We start from the raw sequence: 17583 nt of genomic DNA on the forward strand, positions 1-17583 counted from the left end.
ATTAAATAACTGCTCAGCATCTCCACCACAATCCCAATCTGCTGTGTCCTGTTTTCCTCCCCCTGCATAACACCCCATCACACATACGAAACACAACGCAGAGTCCGAGGGTGTTAAGAGTATGTTTATTTAAATGTCCTCCTCTCTACTGGCCAACACAGGGAGCATATGCTGGGTGTAGAATTTTTCCAGGAGGAGGAGATTTCCATGCCATGCAGGGTCTTTGGGGATGGGGATGATGATCGCCTCCTTCGTGGTCCACACAACAAAGTAGCAGAGACTCCGGTCTGTGATATGCAGCTGCCCTTGGACTGGTGCCAGTATGGGTGATTCTCCTTGAGAATATATGATCCACCCTCTTCACGGAGACAGAAGGATGGTAACTGGACTGCCTCCGCGATGGTCCTGTTCCTCTGGCTGTGTGGACACTTCACCTCCAGCAGGGCAGATGGCTGCACAAGTCCATCGGGTGATGTTCCCAAAACACCCGACTCACTCACAAAGAGACCAGACTCGAACACTGTCACCCGATAGGCCTCCACAAAAGCCTTCACCCCTTCGGCCTCGTTTACAACCCCCCAGTTGACAGTTGGCGATATCTCTGGCCAGTGGGTTGTATGTCTCCTCTCGCTGTTGGTAAAGTTGAGACACCGGCTGGACTACTTTTTAAGTGCCAGGCTTCCTCCACTGGCACTCAACATCTGTGGAGCTGATCTGCCACATGGCAAATATTGCCAATGCTGCAGCGTGGCTGCATTTGTACATCCCCTGTGCACAATCACAGACAGCGCTCTGCATCGCGCCATCGTCTCCCATGCAGATCTGTAAAAATAAAGTAAGTACCATTTGTTAGCATGCTATAATAGATTGAATGAGCAATAATACAAGGATGGTCCGGATCTGGGGGTGGGAGGGTTTATTTTTCCATAGGTTTGTCCTCTTGTCTGATTGTTGTTATTGTTTATTTTTTCTGTATTTTTTGTAATTTGTGTTGTATTGGTTGTGATTGTACATTGTATTTTTCTAAATGTGTATGAATACATTTTTTTTAAACATTTGATCAACAACAAAAAAGGATTTGGTCAGGATCTAGACTCAGTGTGTAGTTTATTAATTAATCAATGCTCTCTACATTAGGAAAACACATACCAGTGTACCAGAGGGAGTCACACCCAGCTGTGCCTAGATAACCAAAATCCTTGAATCTACACACAGCAAATAAAGTCAAATGACACAACGAGAAAAAGGAGATCACACATACAGTATAGTCGATATAAAACTGTCCGCTTCAATCTGAAGAGCAACTAAAACAAAACACGGGAGTGTACCTTGTTCTTGTGAACACTAATGTTATCCACAGCATACACAGAGACCACGAAGGAGAAAACTAGTTACTAAAACAAAACACGTTAGTGTACCTTGTTAGCTAATGTTAGCTAGCTGACATTAACGTTACACATTGCACTCATATTACTCACCGAAACCTTGTAAAGCCGGTCCCGCTGCTCTTACAGAACCGACTAACTCCCCTTTCGTGTATGTACAGCTCTCAACATGCCCAGACTTGTAGTGATGTTCACCTCGTTTTATACTTTTCGCCTCATTCTGAAAGAAACAGGTGAAATTTGCTAACGTGACGGCCGTCTTTGTGATGGTGACGCGTTTTGTGCGAGACCAGAGACCTGTAGTTCACTGAGCGGTTTCACACAAAAAAAATTGTAACTTCACAGTTTTACGACACATTTTTATTTTTTTGACTTGCAAAATATTCTTTTAAATTGACAAACATCATATGTGTAATTCGTGGCACAATTCAAACGGGATCAAAAGATAACCTTTCTCTCTCCATTGACTTCAATGTATAATTTTCCGCTTCCGGGGTCCCATGGAGGCTCCCGGAAGGGGAGGGACTTCGCCTCTCTATTCCGTCTCGTAGTGTTTGTGCACTGTTTTGAAATGCCGCTCCTAAATTACCCTTCTTCGATAAAGCCACGCTCGCATTGCAGATGAGACAGATGGACTTTGAATTGGAATAGATACAAAAATAATCATCCTCCCACTCGGAGTGAAAATTATATATTTTGGGCTTTTTTGCTTCTGCCATAATTGCGGTCTTGTGTGTGTGCGGACTGTCACTCCTGTTGACACGGACAACGCCAGCAAACTAGTGCCCACTGTCCACCAGCCACGCCCCGACACATGGGGTCACGCCGGCCAATCACAAAGCTTTGATGCGTTCAAGTGCATTATTCTGGCACAGGAAGATTATGTTATAGGACATTAAAGGTGGGGTGGGTAAGTTTCAGAAACCGGCTCGAGATACACTTTTTGTTATATTCCATGGAATGCTCTTAACATCCCGATAGCAATGAATATCTTAAGTGCTTTGACAAAAAATCCATAAAAAAATGTAATCTGTGGAAGCCGTGGTACTGTAAAAACCAATCCGTTTAGCCGGGCCGGCTAAACGGATTGGATTGCCGCCCTGTCTGTCAGCCTTCCATCTCGTGCACACACAAATGTATCTCGTGCCCTCATTGGGCGTGCATTGCAGCAGTACTTCAATGACTCGCCAGCAACAGGCGGCCACTTTCACCATGGCAGAGTTACGGCCCGTCTACACTACAGGCATCGAAAAATGCTTTCAACACTTCGCCCATTCATTTGAATGGGGTGACGTAGAAGATTTTTAAACTTCGCCGAACTGCATTGTGGGGAGCATGGCATGGCTTTGCAAGCATCACGAGCATCTATCGGCATCAACAGTTGAACAATGTTCAACTTTTGAGGCTCGATGCTTGGCATCAGCCAATCAAATCCCGCGTATGCAAATCTGACAGTACAAGCGCTAGCCAATCAAACCGCGTGTATGCTGGGAGAGACTACGCAGGTCATTTCCTCATATTCAAAAAAATGGAGAGAAAATTCATTATAGCGGTAGTGAATCACCCGGTGCTGTATGATCAGTCTCTGTTCATCTACCGGGATACAAACCGGAGGAGCGAGGCATGGAGGGAGGTGGCAGAGACAGTGGGTGAAACTGGTAGGTTTTCGCCTGTTTTGGGATTTTATATCCAGTTTACTTCGTTTTAACATTGCTATTGCTTTGTATGCCGGGGGCGGGCGGGAGATTCCTGATTGGTTGTTGGTCGCCTTGGGCACGAGAAATCGCCAAGCCTCAGACGTAGTGTAGACGGGTCATTAGGTTCAACATCGTCTACTGGTCGCAAAAGAAAAAATGTAACGGAGCAAATTAAGAACAAAAAGAAAGTGGAAACTAGGAGAAGTCAAACCAGAGTCAATATCGGAGTTGCTTTTCAACGATGGCGACTACTGATGGAACACACCGAGTTGAAATCTGACGCCGTGGTCGCTCTTTTTATCTTTGACAGGTAATTATCTGTTTTGTATGGTTTACAATTCCCCTGAACTATATAGCCAACCTAAGTTTTAGCAGCTCATTTGTAAAACACTTTAAATTGCCAACGAGTATGAATTGTGCTATTTTTAAATACACTTAGCTTGCCTCGCCTTGCTTCTCGCATAGACATAGAACGTTTGTTTGTTTGTTATACATAAAAAAGTAAGTGAACATGTAAGTAGCAGCCAGTAGTGTGTGAATGTATATGACGAAATGCTCGTCTTTATCAGTTTTGAACAGGACGCGTGGTAATGTAGGTTTTCTGTGCCTTTCTGTAGTTACGAGAAAGATGTATCAAGTTCCACACCTGTGAAACCCGGATGTAGTATGTCCTCACAAGACCTACACATTGGCCTCATCAATGCTGATGAATTCAACGACATTCAAAACTCGATGTAAGTTATGCTTCATATGGGCTGTGCCCACTAACAGCTCAGCTACTGCCAGTTCCCCTGCTGCACTTCAGCCCAATGTCGTAACTTATTGTCTAGATAAATATCTGAAATTATTATTTCCCCCCAGTATTGACTGGGAAGATGACTCATGGTGTCCTGACAAGGACACAGAGTCTGTGTCATCATTAGAGGAAGATGAAACCAGGGAAGTGGACTCAAACTCTGCTAACAGTGAGGATGAAGATTACGTACCTCGTATTTGTGTGCGGTAGGTTCAACACCGTTTGGCACAGCTTATAGTCCATTAATTTCATTTTTCATAGCTATTTTTTTTTTTAACAGGACTGGAGGTTCTATAACGACACAGATTAACTTGAATGCACTGCCGGCTATTAGCATGGAGGACTCTGTGTACGACAGTATAGATGACACCCAAGATCCTACAACTACAACAGATACATTTCCAGAGAAGGCTAATGTCCGGGTTGAGGATGACATAATCGGCCATCCTGCATCCATTGTGTATCATGACAGTGTCCACCAACTGGCCAAATATCTGGTTCTGCCTGTGAACATGTGCACTGCTAAGGACCCAACAACCAATTTCGAGTGCCGTGCTCCTGGGCCATTCAAAATTAGTGTCAAGTCCAGGGGAACAGCAGCAATCGTTGAATGGGTGTGTATTTGTTTGGCATCATTTGGCATTACAAGTTTTGGACTGATTGCTGCATACGTGTCATACAAGCAGTAGTAATTGTTGTTAAAGTACTGTGCTGTCTTCTCCACCTATGTCTTTTTTTAGATGTGTCTTCATGGTCACACCGTATGGAAATGGTGTTCCCAGCCCACTTTAAAGTATGGGATGCTGGTTGGGGACTTCATGTTGGCCAGTAACATACTGCTCTCTGGCAACAACTATGCCAAGATTTCACTACTATTCCGGTTCATGAACATGGGGATGGTGGAGAGGTCCTCCTTCTTCAGAATCCAGGACTCCTACTGTGTGGACAGTATAAAGGACTTCTGGAACGAGAAGAGGGCCAAACTCATCACCCAGCTTCACCCTAAAGGGCCTGTTGTGATCTTTAATTCTGTTATAATGGAGAAGGAGGGCTTCGTGCGTACCATTAATACACTTCGTGAAGAGCTGCATGTGACAGAAATTTGCACAGATGCTCATACGCAGATATCAGCCCTCTTCAGTAAGTGGATGAAATGTAGTTTTCTTCAGGGGTTTGTTGCAGCAAGTCCCAGACTACATTCATCACTGCATTATTATGACTGGACATAGTCAAATATGCTAGGTTATTACATAGCATATTTGTTTCATGACTTGTTTTTGTCCTTCAGGCAAAGGGGACTTGAAATATAGCGGAATCCATCACTCTCTGGACATCTGGCATGGGTCCAAAAACTTGGGCAAAAAAGTTCTGACCGTAAGTCCATGATCTCTCAAAATAAAGATAGATAAATAAATAGATATGCTGTACTTCATTGAAATCATCTACATCAACCCTGTTGTCATAAACCCAGTTGACGTCCCATAAAAAACATTTAGTTCAATGTCCAGGCAGGGCAGCAAAAGGGGTGCTCCATACTACAGATGTGGAACAAGGACGTCTGCAACCACTTCTGGTACTGCTGTAAAACTGCTTCTTTGTGAGTATTACAAAACAAATATCATCAAATGAAATAATTTATAATAATGTAATACAATTAAAAAGCTCAGAAATCAACATGCAATCAGTGCCTGATGCCATTTCCTCATCCATAACTATCATTTTCAGAGTAATGTACACCCCAGCGCGTGCACTACGCTCTGCATCAGCCAAACGACTCGCTGCACCCTCGCTGCGAGGGGGACCCAAGTTCCCATCAGCAAAAACACGTGGGTTTGCTATCCTGGCTCCAAAATGGTGGAATGAGCTCCCCATTGACATCAGGACAGCAGAAAGCTTACACATCTTCCGGCGCAGACTGAAAACTCATCTCTTTCGACTCCACCTCGAGCGATATAATTACTAACAAAGAACTGCTAACAGAGCACTTATATACTAATAAAGGACTGGCTTATCTAAAGCCAGTTGAGTAGCACTTGAAATGTTTAGCTCTATGAAACCTGATGTACTTATATGATTCTGTTTTCTTCAAGGTTGTGTCTTCCTGGTCGAATGTACTTATTGTAAGTCGCTTTGGATAAAAGCGTCAGCTAAATGCAATGTAATGTAATGTAATGTAATACTGGGCCTTCAGTTTACACCATTATGTCAAACGCTGCATTTATGTAAAGGTGACTGAGATTTAGCAGACGCTTTTAGCCAGACACAGACTCGGAACATTCAGGTATCAAACCCGTAAACATACCAAGCGGTGACACTAACTGTTGATCTACTCATGCCTCCGCCTTATGTGAGTTGTTGTACCAAATGGTAACATATATACTAATACTTTGGACAAAACATCAGAATAAAAGTGCTCGCTAGACCTTGGTCAACAGGTCGGATTCTTTTTCTGACTGTTCACCTGTGGTTTGTGCAAACTGGGCTTGCTCGCTTGCTGACCTCAGAATTCACAACACATTTCTATCTGTTTTTTCTCAGGACATGTGGACTGGACTCTTGCACCACGTCACAGGAGAACATTCATGGGCCCTTGAAGCCTGTCACCATGGCCCCTTGTTGGAGAGCAGAGAGAAGGAGTGGATCAGCAGGTCTCCGTGGCACACCAGAGTCTTACTGATATAATTCTCAATGCACGAGGGCTTAAGAACGTCCACAAATATCTGCGTTTCAGGTATACCAGCCAAGGTCTATGTTCAAGTGACTGTTTTCCCATACATCAATACTTCTGTGTTATTCTGAATTTGGTGCTTTTATGCATCAAATTGTATAACCAGAAAAAAAAAAATGTATATTGTTTTCATTGTGCTCTCAGATCAACTGCAGACCTGGAGTCCTTCAATAATCACATTCTCATGTATGCAAGCAAGCGCTTCAGCTTCTCTCCAACGGTACAGTATATGCAGCTCGGACACTGCTGGCTGGCCTGGACTACAATCACCACATCCACAGACCAGCAAAGAGAAAAAAAGATGGCTCTATTCAGTATGTTGTAATAATATTACTCCTATGCATTTTAGTCTATTACCTTATAGGTGCTTAGTCAATGCTGATCCAATGCTATGAAAAATAAGCATTGTGGAAGTACAAACTACTGTGCAATGTACATGTGTAACTTTTCTTTTATGGCAGATACAGGAAGTTGTACAACAAAAGGTCCAGGGCATGGAGGTTGCACACATTGAAAGTAGAGAAGGATTACAGCTACATCCCTGACCTCCAGAGCGCTATCCTGCGGCGAAGATTGTCTGCTACCAAGGGGATGCCAAGGATCAGAGCCAAGAGGCCAGACGATCCCCGTCAACATGGGGTTCTGTCAGGTGCCCCTGCACCAACCACCCAGGAGCTGTTGCAGAAGCAAGTCAGCAGAGGACTAGGTGAGTTGCCTTACGATAATGTAGATTGATCATCAAGCGGTAACATTCTAGTAAAAGCTAGTTTAAAAAAAAGTGTCAACATTTATGCCAGGTTTCACAAAACATCAGTTTCTAAACCTCAGAGCTACTAATTATGATCTACAACAGTTATCTCAACAAAGTAATGGCTCAACCATATGAAAGTGTGTCCTTAGTCCACTAAAGAGTCTAGTCGTTTTGCTTTTCAAATCATCTTTGGACCCACAATAGGTATGACATTGAAAAGTGTTTTTCACTGCATGAAATGCTGCCAAACTTGCAGTGTTGTCAGTCTTTGGCAGTAATGCGGGTGGTGTTGATATGCTGTAATTACTGTTATATATGTAATTGTGATATTTATTTTAAAGGACAATCACTGCCCAAGGTATAGAGGATTGGCCCAGCACCAATATGCCACGTGCACATCCTGTCCTGTAATCAACAGCCTGGAAACCTCTGCCGACACACCATTTCTTCCTTTGTGTACATATGAAAGCTTTAGCGCAAGTTCAATAAGGAAGACCTAACACGAGTCACTTACACGTCACTCTATGGCTCCCTTCCCCCCTCATTAAATACGAGGGCGTCACCCCTCAGCAGCCAATTGCTGCACATGCTAAATTCCTTAAATGCCTGCTCTTCCTCCCTGTCAGTTGTCATTGCAGATGATCACACGCAATGGTAGTTGCAATACAATACTCCTTCTCGTGAGAAAAACCGTAAGAAACAACTAGCTCAAGATGTCCAACTCGGACAATTCGGAACACGAACCTTCTCTGGAAGTCTCCGATCCCGGTTCGGCTCCCCACAGCGGCTTATCAACAGAGGCAGACTTCCTCATTGCCCGGCTCCTGCAGCAGGGCTTTCCCACAGCCCCAGGCCTCACTCTCTCTCAGCTGCGAGAGCTCTCGGACCAGGTCTTCAGCGTAGCTCCCCAGTCCGGGGCAGCAGCTCCAGTCAGCTCCCCAGAGATTAGGACGAGGCCGCAGCCGCGGAGGTAAAAAAGGGCAGGAAGTCGAGCCCTCCAGGATCCCGTCCCCCTCCAAAAATCCACCCCTTCTCAGGCTCGCCAGGCAGGGAGTGTCACACCCCTTATGGAGAGTAGCGCGGCCGGCTCCCTGCAATCCCTGGCTAGCTCCATGATAGCTATCGATGCTCGCCTCCAGGCTCTGGAAGACTCCGCCACAGGAGCTTCAACTTCCGTTGCACTCAGGTACTAGTTTTAACGAAAATGTTTGCACTCACCCTTACACAGGGTTGGGTCGTAACGGAATACATGTAACGGTGTTACGTAATCAGAAAAAAAAAAAAATCAGTATATTCAGCTGCCGTTACATTTGAAAAACGAGTAATCTGAGTGCAGTTACTTTCGTAAACCTGAAGTGAATACTTATTGGAATTATTGGTGGAAAGTTTCCTCACAATATGTAATATTCATTACCGGCAGAACCGTGTGCACAGCGCTGCAGCGTATCTGTGAGCGAGAGATGCAGCGTGTCCGTGAGGCCCCGCCCCGCACGCAGATGAGAGAGAGAAGGCTTGTTTGAGACAAGCGAGACCTGCGCAGTTGCGATCAACGTCTTGCTCGTGCGTTGCATGATGGTTAGTCATTTTGTCCGACTTGCTCTGGAGGCTCGCCTACATGAGACGTTGAAATCTCGCGGGACAAAGACGCCCGCAGCCTTGAGAGCGAGGTGCGGTGAGGCGGCGCAGTTCCTCTCCACGGGCTGCGGAAGCGAAATGCTTGATGGGAAACGACTCGCTGGTATCTCGAGCTGAGCGCTCATTGGTGGTTTTTACCACGTGCTGCTGATGCAACTCTCCAATTGGCTCGGCAAAAGTTTGTTGTTGTTTTGTGTCCGTTTTACGTCGCCACATCCATTCCCATTTTTCATCATTGTTCCACATTGTTCCAATGTTTATCATCATGAAATTAATATCTATGTATTTTATACTATACTTGCACTGCTTACCGTTTTCATACTTTATATATCTTAGCATATTCATACACACTGTTCATACTGCTCACAGGCTGATATCTAGTGTATTCATACCCCTCACTGTTTATTCATCATTCAATTCATTCTATATTTTATTCTGTCTATTGTGTACATTACTTTTCACTTTACTGCTTGTTGCACCTGGTTAGAAGCTAAACTGTATTTCGTTGTCTCAGTACCTGTAATATGTGCAATAACAATAAAGTTGAATCTAATCTTGAGCAGGAACTAATGTATTTACTTAGTACATATCTGACATTAACGATTAAACACATGTGTGCATTCTTTATAAATGCAAACCGAGTCAAGCCGACTACGGAGGTGGCGGTATGCACCTTAAAGTTGTTTGCAATCCGCCAAAAAAACGGAGAGAAGAAGAAGACGAAGCCGACTCCGAGCTGTCCGACTTCAGGCGAGCTTTTTGAGACCTCCCCCGGCTGCGATCGGCTATTCTCGTCTACTTTCGAGGCGAGCCGCAACGCGTCTCAAACAAGCCTAGAGAGTTCTCTTTCAAAACATATTGGAAGGTAGAAACGGAGATGTTTAGATAAAACGTGGAAGATAACGTTTATGTAGCATTTATTTATTGTCGAAATGATGACATTTATAACGGGATCAAATCTAACTGAATGGCCTGCTGCTGCCGAATGCATGGGGCAAGTAACTGGGAACAGTTTTAAAAGTTATTACATTGTTTCAGATAATAAATAATAATGTTAATGCATTCTATTTAGGGGCGCCTTTCAAAGCACCCAAGGACACCTTACAATGCATAAACTATTCCAAGGAAAGGTTTTAAGACAGTACAAAGAATGCAGTCTGTGTGAGTTTTTCTTTTTATGTGCGGTGCAGATGAGAGAGCTGTCCAGAATGACACTAAAATGTTGTGTTTGTGCTCTTCATAAGCCATTAAAACAGTAAAATACGTGTCTCCCGTTCACCAAAACATACCTGTTATGGAAAATAAAGTATTCTAAAGAGAAAGAAGAAAGAAAAGATAAAAAGAAGAGGAAAAAAAAGAGAAGAAGGGAAGTATTCTAAAAGTAATCTGCCACCGGTACCGGCGGGATTGTGGTTAGTTTCTGATGCGCAGAAGAAAAATCTGGCCCACCCTATATTTTTACAGGCCCACCCTAAAGTACATTTCTGCCTACGCTACTGGTCCGCACAGCAGCAACAACCAATCACATGCATCTCTTGCCCCCGACACACAAAGCAATAGCAATGTTAAAACGAAGTAAACTGGAAGAAAAAAATAAAAAATAATCCCCAACAGGCGAAAACCTACCAGTTTCACCCACTGTCTCTGCCACCTCCCTCCATGCCTCGCTCCTCTGGTTTGTATCCCGGTAGATGAACAGAGACTGATTATATAGCACCGGGTGATTCACTACCGCTATAATGAATTTTCCCTCAAATTTTTGGAATATGAGGAATTACCTGCGTAGTCTCTCCCAGCATACACGCGGTCTGATTGGCTAGCGCTTGTACTGGCAGATTTGCATAAACGGGATTTCTTTGGCTGACGCTTCTGCCGAGGCGCCAAAAGTTGAACATTGCTCAACTTTTTGAAGCGAGCAACGCCAGCAAACGCTCCACGTCGCTTCCCAAAATACAGTTCTGCTAAAAGTGACGTCACCCCATTCAAAGTGAATGGGCAGAAGCGTTTGGAAGCTGTAACGCATGCCACCATGTGGACGGGCCGTCACAGTGGCTCTGCGCCAGAAACATCAACAAAAAAAAAAAAAAAAAAACTAAAAACATTCTGGAATATCACCCCTCCACTCCCATTAACATCCCTCAGCTAGCAGCTGCGCTATCTACTCACCCAGATTCCGTGTTTGTTGACTATCTCCTGTCAGGGCTCTCCCAAGGCTTCAGGGTAGGGGTCCTCCCATCTCCCACAGTGACTTTCGTAGCAAGAAACTTACAGTCAGCTGCTAAAGAACCCAACATAGTTTCCCAGCTCATCGACAAAGAACTTCTCAAAGGATATATAATCGGTCCTTTTAGCTCCTCCCCCTTCTCAGTGTTCCATTCAAATCCCATCGGAATAGCCACACGTAAATAAAAGGCTGATTTTCGATCTGTCCGCTCCCCGCTCCGGCCCATTCTGCAGCGTCAATAGCATCATCCCTCCAGATCAGTTCTCCCTTCACCATGCCTCAGTGGATAATGCAATAAAGATGATCAAGTTCACAGGGCACGGAGCTCGGCTCTCCAAAGCGGACATTACCGATGCCTTCAAATCATCCCCATTCACTCAGTGGAACTTGTTCGGTATTAAGTGGGAGTCCAAACTCTATCTTTGCCGTTCGCCTGACCTTCGGGTGCAGAAGCAGCCCCCGCATCTTCAATTCCTTCTCGGAAGCGCTCTATTGGATCCTGCTGAACATCGTCAGAATCCCCTCCGTCCTTCACCTACCGGACGACTTCCTCCCGATTAACCCGCCACAGGACAGCTCAGGGATCTCACTGGCCAAGCTTAAACACTGCTTCAGGAGTGAGGTGTCCCTCTCTCCAAAGAGAAAACGTTAGGTCCCGACACACGCTTATAGTTCTTAGGCATCATCCTCGACTCCATAGACATGAAGGCGTCTCTCCCCTCCGACAAATTGCAGCGCATCCGGGACATCACCAAGTCATACTGCGAGCAACAAGTTATCACAAAACAACAGTTGCTCTCCCTTCTCGGACACGTCAACTTCGCCATGCACGTCATCCCCCAGGGGCGCTCGTTCATCTCCCGCCTCCTGGACGCAGCATCAGCGGTCGACAACCTCCATGACTGCGTTTTCTTAGACGAAGGCTGCCGCTCAGACCTTCGGTTCTGGTCCCTCCTGCTCGCCCACTGGAACGGAGTTACTTTCTTTTACGATGGCCTCGTGTGTTCCTCTGACTCAATGAGGTTCTTCACGGATGCCGCCCATCCATGGGTTTCGGGGGTTTCTTCCAGGGAGAGTGGTTCGCAGGGTCATGGCCCTGTCAATTTCTACCTCAAGCAAGTTCTCATTAAATCCGGCCTATCACCCATATCATACCCGGGGCATTCCTTCAGGATAGGTGCAGCCACCTCTGCTGCTAATCAAGGTCTCTCTACCTCATCCCTACAACAACTAGGACGGTGGTCCTCCTCCGCCTTCACAACCTTCAACTATGGTATCTATGCATATAACTGGTGGTGGTTCATAACACGTATACATGTCTCATCATGGTATCGGATTTCAAACTGCATTCCTGTCCTAGTCCGTGGGCCCCCGCCCACAGGGAACAATGTCTCGTCTCACGCTGCACCTACCTGTAACGGGCTTCATCTCCTGCACGCAGGTATCCAAATCCCAGGCCCTTGCTCAAATGTGTCAGTGTAAAATGTATATCCTGCGAAGTCAGGCGTGGACTCGGGCCACCGTACACTTCGGTGTCGTGGCTTCGGGCCACCGTACACTTCGATGTCAGTTACAGAATAAAGAAAGAGAAAAAGAGTAAAAAAGAAAAAAAAAAATATATCCTGCGAAGTCAGGCGTGGCTGAGGGCCACCGTACACTTCTGTGTCGTAGCTTCGGGCTACCGTACACTTCGGTGTCGTGGACGTTGGGCCACCGTACACTTCGGTGTCAGTTACAAAACAAAACCGTTCGACCTTCGGGCGGCGTAGTCAAGCCCTGCTAGCCAGGCAGGCGACCCGCAGGTCGTTTTCAGATAAGACCGGCACTGATTTCGGCAGTTAGAGTCTCAGCATGACCCGTAAGCTCCGGCAGTGATTCCGGCCCAATGCCGCTTACATATGTTAATCTATTATCTTTCATTCCCAGATCACCAGTCACCCCACAAGGTAAGCAACTCGGTTCATCTCAGTATTTCATACTTCACTGGTTTTGGGGATTTCATCGGAGCGGTTCTTTCCCTCCTGAATGATTATCCTGCAAACCGGGGCCTAATCGTCAAACACCATTACATTCTCCTGTTGTATTATCGTGGTAATCATTTCATTCATATGACGTGTAAACAATAAATATGTAATTCTTACATCATTTCTCTCCGGTTTGAAATGAAAGCTTTAGCGCAAGTTCAATAAGGAAGACCTAACACGAGTCACTTACACGTCACTCTATGGCTCCCTTCCCCCCTCATTAAATACGAGGGCGTCACCCCTCAGCAGCCAATCGCTGCACATGCTAAATTCCTTAAATGCCTGCTCTTCCTCCCTGTCAGTTGTCATTGCAGATGATCACACGCAACCCGCCTCCACCCCTCTCGCCTCCCGTCTCCTTCAGGACAAAGCTAAACCTTCCTCCTTCAGACCGGTCTCACCTACTCATCACCACCACCAGTGTCTAGACCCCGGGGATTTCATCGGAGCGGTTCTTTCCCTCCTGAATGATTATCCTGCAAACCGGGGCCTAATCGCCAAACACCATTACATTCTCCTGTTGTATTATCGTGGCAATAATTTCATTCATATGACGTGTAAACAATAAATATGTAATTCTTACATCACGTCTCTCCGGTTTGAAATTATGTTTATAGTTGTTATATAATGTATATATCTTGTAGATTATAATATTCATGCAATATTGAATATTTGATGGTGTTCCAATATAATAAACAGGTTTCATAACACATTTGGTTGTCGTCATTCGTACAGGATGTAAATAAATAATAAATTTAATCGCTTCATTGTTTATGCTAAAAGGAAAAGGCATTAATCATTTTAAAGATTTTATTTAAACAAGTTTGACGAAAGTGCAGAACATAAATAGTGAATGATTTTTAAAGAAATATTGTGATTGCACTTATGACTGTGAGCTTATACCCTACTGGGGATGAAGCCTTTGTACTGTCCATGTGGATCTGGGTACCGGTCTCATATCTTCCAGACACAGCAACTGGGTATAATCACTCTGTGACCCAGGGCTCCATATTGCCACACAACAAATTGTCTGTATGCTGCATAGCGGAACTGTTTGTTGCTCTCCCCTGTGTCTTGAACATCAGCCACTGCCCGGATATCGTTCCAGATCGGTCTTGCAAGGCACAGGACCCCCTCCTGCAAAATATACACTTCCATGTGTGGAAGGCTGGAAACACAGGAGTCATGAGGTTGCCCACAGCACTTCCTTTCCACATCTGTGGACATTTCTCTGCAGTTATGGCAGAAACACCAACTGGGTTGACCTTCAACAGGAGGGCCAGGTGGAGGCGCATCTGATGTGAAGCGGAGGAGGTCAAACATCAGACTTGGGTCCCGTGTCAGGCAGAGCTCCAGCAGTTGATGGGATTGCTGTAAGGACAGTCCTTGAATTCTCGCCTATAAAGCAATAGATCACAAAGTAATATCTTTATTGAACAGAGCTTTATTGTCCACAAAGAGGTCTTGTGTGTCCACAGAGAAGCCACTGACTAAGACACGAGTTATTGTTGGTTATTGGTGGTGTTGAGGTAAACAAAAAAATAATGTAAATATATGCTTCTATACATACTGTTGTACACCAGCTACACACACCTGTTCCTCTGCAATCCTTTGAGCTTGCAGATCCTCAACTCTTTGAAGGTCCTCTTGACCAAGACCCGTCTTAGTCTGACCTCCCCCTCTGCCTCTTCCTCGCCCCCTCGTTGCTTTCGCACGTCCTCCTCTGGTTCTACCCCGGGCCACTCTGCTTTGACCAGATGTGCTGGGTTCTGGAGTGTACTCAGTGTCAGAGGAAACCATGCTCTCATCCTGGATGCTCTCATCCTGGAAGCTCTAACAAGCGAAACAAGAGATTATAATATTATAATTATGAATTATTATAATAATATATAATATAATATTATAATAATTATTATGAATTAATTATAATATGAAATCCACGTTCCTCAATGTGTCACCGATGATAACAGAAACAAACGGCAGGTAGCATTTACATTTACTCATTTAGCAGACGCTGTCTAGCGTAGCTAGGTAATTAGGTACTGTATTTAGTTCGTCAACTAACATAATACATGAATACGCTAAATATTTCAAATAAACATTCAAAACCAACTTGGGCTGTGTAGTATTGCTAACCTAGATGTGTTTAGCTTTGCCTGATATGTAACGTCACTGCAGTCTGCTCTCACCAGCTAGCCAGAAATAATTTACTTATTTTTAATACATTTTCCCAAAACAAACATGCTAGCTTCAAAAATATAAGCACTGACAATAACTTTCGTTTTTTACATTCATTATTATGATCATCTTAGGTGTTGTTTTCTTACATCTGATTGAGCCATGATGTTTTCCCAAGATGCTCAAGTCTGCTGACGTCATGTGCGCGTTCATGTGTGTTGGAGGAGGTGCTCTGTAAGGAAGTCTGAAGGAAGGGGCGGATTCTTTTCGGCTGTGTACTTTCAAAATTTAGTGCACTCGAGCCGGTTTCTGAAACTTACCTACCCCACCTTTAGGTAGTCAACCTAATATGGAGATCTCAACACCAATAACTGCTCAGCAGGAACTTTCCACGGCTAAACCTCTGCCCCAGCCTAGGAATCCAATGTTCCATACTGCCAATCACCTACCTAAGAGAGAGGTATTCCCCTCTGGATTTAAGCCTACTATATGCAACAATTTCAATGAGAGTGTTTGTACGTATCCTAATTGCAAATTCATGCATGTGTGTAGTTGGAGCGGAGACGGCCACCCACGCTCGGTGTGCCCCAGAAGACTTCGCCCCGCAAAATCGGGGAAATAAACATGAAGCATCCTTCGACTCCAGTGAATGTTCCAGCTCTTTCCAAGACTCTATCTAATCATCCTAACAGATGTTTTGTCAATTACCTTATCACAGGCTTAGTTCAAGGTTTCCTAGCAGGTCTATGTGTTACGGTAGAGTGAAGCAGGCAGGACCCATATGCAGAATAAACTGATAACACCTTTATTTCAAGGATATGAATAAAACTCGGACAAAACAGAACACTCTCCGGGAACTCAGTCACCAACAAAAGACGAACCAACACTGAACACAGGAAGAGACAAGACTAAATACAGGGAGGGGTAATCACAAGACGAGAAACAGCCGGGCAGGGGAGGAGAAACACAAAGGCCACAGGTGAACACAATCAGACAATTAGACACACCAGGGAAACTAACGACAGGGAGGAAAAACACAGGGAGAGGGACCAGACAATACACAAGGAGGAAAACTTGACAGGGAGAACCGAACAGCAAAATAAACCCAAACCTAGACATACAAAACTAAAAACATGACATAACATAAGATTCGTGACAGAACCCCCCCTCCAGGGACGGATTCCAGACATCCCTAAAAAAAAAAACGCGGACCGCGGCACTCAGGGGGCCGGGCTTGAGGGCGAAGACCGCGGCTCTCAGGGGGCCGGGCTCTCAGGGGGCCGGGCTCTCAGGGGGCCGGGCTCGAGGGCGAAGACCGCGGCTCTCAGGGGCCCGGGCCCAAGGGCGAAGACCGGACAGCTCCGGAGGCCGGGCAGGACCCGGTGTCGACCGGACAGGAACCGGAGCCGGTGGGACAGGTGTCGGCAAGATCCCCCCACGGAAGAGGACAAGGAGTTGGCAGGACCCCCGGCGAGACAGGTGATGGCGGGGCCTCCAACGGAACAGGACATGGGGTTGGCAGGACCCCCGGCAGAAGAGTAGTCGGCGGGACCTCCAACGGGACAGGACATAGGGTTGGCAGGACCCCCGGCAGAAGAGTTGTTGGCGGGACCCCCAGAGGCACAGGACACAGAGTTGGCAGGACCCCCGGCAGAAGAGCAGTCGGTGGGACCCCCAACAGGACAGGACATGGAGTTGGCAGGACCCCCAGCGGAACCTCCAACGGCACTTGAGTAGGGATTTGAGTGGGGATTCGAAAGAGGGATTGAGAGGGAACTCGAGAGGAAACTTGAGAGTTGACTGGAGAGGTGACTTGAGAGGGATCTCGAGAGGGAACTTGAACAGAGACTCGAGAGGAGACTTGAGAGGGAACTCGAGCGGAGACTTGAGAGAGAACTCGAGAGGTGACTGGAGAGGGGACTCGAGAGGGAACTCGAGAGGAGACTCGAGAGAGGGCTTGAGAGGGAACTCGAGAGGAGACTCGAGAGAGAGGGCTTGAGAGGGAACTCGAGAGGTGACTTGAGAGGAGACTTGAGAGGGAACTCGAGAGGGAACTTGAGAAGGGACTCGAGAAGGAACTCGAGAGGAGACTTGAGAGGGAACTCGAGAGGGGAACTGAGAGGGAACTCGAGAGGGGACCTAAGAGGGAACTCGAGAGGAGACTT

This window comes from Gymnodraco acuticeps, unplaced genomic scaffold (assembly GCF_902827175.1).
Source record: "Gymnodraco acuticeps unplaced genomic scaffold, fGymAcu1.1, whole genome shotgun sequence".
Classification (NCBI taxonomy): domain Eukaryota; kingdom Metazoa; phylum Chordata; class Actinopteri; order Perciformes; family Bathydraconidae; genus Gymnodraco; species Gymnodraco acuticeps.